The sequence below is a fragment of the Gallinula chloropus genome (genome assembly GCF_964237585.1).
Source record: "Gallinula chloropus genome assembly, chromosome: 5".
Taxonomy (NCBI): domain Eukaryota; kingdom Metazoa; phylum Chordata; class Aves; order Gruiformes; family Rallidae; genus Gallinula; species Gallinula chloropus.
Window position 1 is genome coordinate 21,922,184 of NC_140090.1, and position 2,868 is coordinate 21,925,051.

A 2,868-nucleotide genomic window follows, 5' to 3' on the forward strand; every position below is an offset into this window, starting at 1 on the left:
TAATTCAGTAAACTGTGCCTACTAGACCCATTTTGTATTCAGGTTTATGCTCCACTGCTGAGCAATGTCAGGATTTCACAAAAGGTAATGAGAAAGGCTGTAAGATTGTTGGGGTTTTTTTTGGTTTGTTTTTATCGGAGGCATTTTACAATAGTAATTAAGCTGATTCTCCCTTTCAAACATAGCAAAATAAAAAAGGAAAAAAATCTAATATAAGCCATTTTTGATAACTCACCAATCTTTCAGTCTTATGAACATTGAGATTCCTTGTGTTTTTATAGGGCACACTGTATATATTTATTAACGTATGTTTGTTGCCTGCCAACTTGACTACTATACCTTGCTTTTTGTATCATTTAAAGGGATAAACTAGACCTAAATACTAAAACATGAAGTTATATGCTATCCTCAAATTGTCTATCATTCGTTTCCCTAACCCACCTTCATATGACATTTTTTCATGTCTCTAGGAATTTATAAAATTTATTTAAATAATAAATATAATTTATTTCTACCGCATCTTTTTTCTAGCTGAACAGGACACTACAGAGAAAACTATACACTGGATTTATGCACTAGCTATAAAGCATTCTGGTCTTACATCACATTTATAAGCATATAGCATTTTATTTTTACATTGTATTTATAAATTTTAACATATTTGTTGTTTTTATAACCAGCAGAATACATCAAGCTGGTGTTTTTAATGAACTTAAAAGTTCACTTAGTATCAATACACAGGAATGCTCAGATTATTCTTTGAGCACTTATTAAATTGTGTAAGTCATGAGTGGGTTTTAGCCATCATTAAACTAATTCACTTGCTTTCTTAATTTTTCATGTTCCCTTCAAAATTATAGTAACCTAATCAATAAAACATGCTCTGAAAATGGGACTATCTTGTTGCTAACTCCTTTTTCACAGTAGCAATTGATAAAATACCTTTGGCTACCATTATGTGTATGAAACTTCATAACACAGATATTAGGTTTAATATACATTATTACCTCAAATAACTAAATTTTCAGCCTCTTGGATAAGTGCTCCTGTGCAACCATGACTGTTGTAAAATAATAAAAGTATTCCTTTTTTAAACTGTTGTAATCTTGGACAAAGCCTGAAGATTATTTTATTTTCCTTTTAATGTTGTATTTCTAGTTTATACAAATTCATTTAAGTTCTGCTGAACAGATGCAATTATAACAGAAACTTAGATTGGGAGGCACTTCAAGGTGATAATCTGCAGATATGGTCTTGATTTAAATGGGACAACATCAGAACATATGGAGTAAATTTAATTGTCCTACCTTGATTGAACACAATCAGGATGCAGACACTTCTGTTATTCTTTTGTGTTTGCTTCCCAGTTTAGGAGTGTAGCTTCTGTCACTACAGAGTTCTACTTGAAAGAAGGTAAAAACATTGTTCCCTAAGGAAAAGCAAAAGCAGGTGTATCATAAACTTGCCTGCACTGCTGCAAACATGGGCACAGCACATAGAAACTACAACAAATGAAACATTCCATCTTTGTTAGAAATTGAAATACATTGTGCACATATGGATGGAAGACAAAGCCTGCAATATTCCACTAGCATGTGAAAATACAGTACCGCTGTGGAAAAAAGACTTCAAAGTCTTTCCACCTCCAACCCTCAGCCCAATTTCTTCCTTTACCCAGGTTTCACCCTATTTCTGTGACAGACCAGTCCATTTTTTCCTCTTGACATATTGTCTTGTGCCACATTGTCTTCTCCTTAGACAGTACCCATGTTCTGTTCCTCAGTTCCCTCTTCAGTTCCATGCCTCCTTCTCCTTGCTTTATCAGTCCATCCAAGCTTACTTCTTGCCCGTTTCCAGAGGAAACACTCATTCTCTTGTCTGCCTCTAAGGTGCATCTTCATCTTCCTCCTGTTCCATTAGTTGACAGTGGCATTGGACAGACAGTTGGACTTGATGATCTTAGAGGTCTTTTCCAACTTTTTCCAAACCTGATCCAATGGAGGATGTCACTGCCCAAGGTAGAGGGGTTGGGAGTATATAAGCTTTGAGGCCCCTTCCAACAAAATACAGTCTGTGATTCCATGGTCAATAGACAGAGAAATTCCCTTCTCAGCTCAAAGCCCATGACAGGCAGGTGTGAACAAAGAACCTGGTAAGATGCCCATGAGAACCTATGCAGTTCTTACTGACTATATACTATTTGTAAGTGCATTTAGCAGACAGACTTGTCCAATTTCTGGCTGATTCTCAAGAGGAGGGCAACTGGCACACAAGTGATGTAAAAAAACCCTCTTTGTTCCAAACATGAAAGTTTACATATAATGAAAAGTGAAGTGACCTGTATTCTTAACAACAGCAACGTATAATATTTTTATAATATGCATACGTGGTTGTCTCTAAGGTTGTTCCAATACCTGTTATGAAGAGACTCTATGCAGAAGAGATGGTTTATGTAGGAACTGTCTCCTATTATCACTCCCATTTCAAACAGCATGCCCTAAAGTATATTTGGCTTAAAATAATCTAAAAATACAGCCACTACATTAATTTAGCATCTATACAATTCACTCCATTCACACAAAAAAGAAAAAGCAATTTGGCTTGTACAGAAGGAAATAAAACTCTCTTGCTTCAATAATCCTAGAAATAACCCAGCCAGCAAACCTTACTGCAGATGTTTGTGCATACAGCTCCTGTAGAAACTGCTTATTGTCTACTATGTCTGTCCAGGAAAAAGGGGAAACAAGGCGTACATCAACAGATCAAAAAATACACAGGAGCACTGAATAAAGATCACACCATAAATCAAATGTATGTTAAGTGATTTCCACTGGTGTTTAATACAAATTTCAGGATGGTTTGTTACAA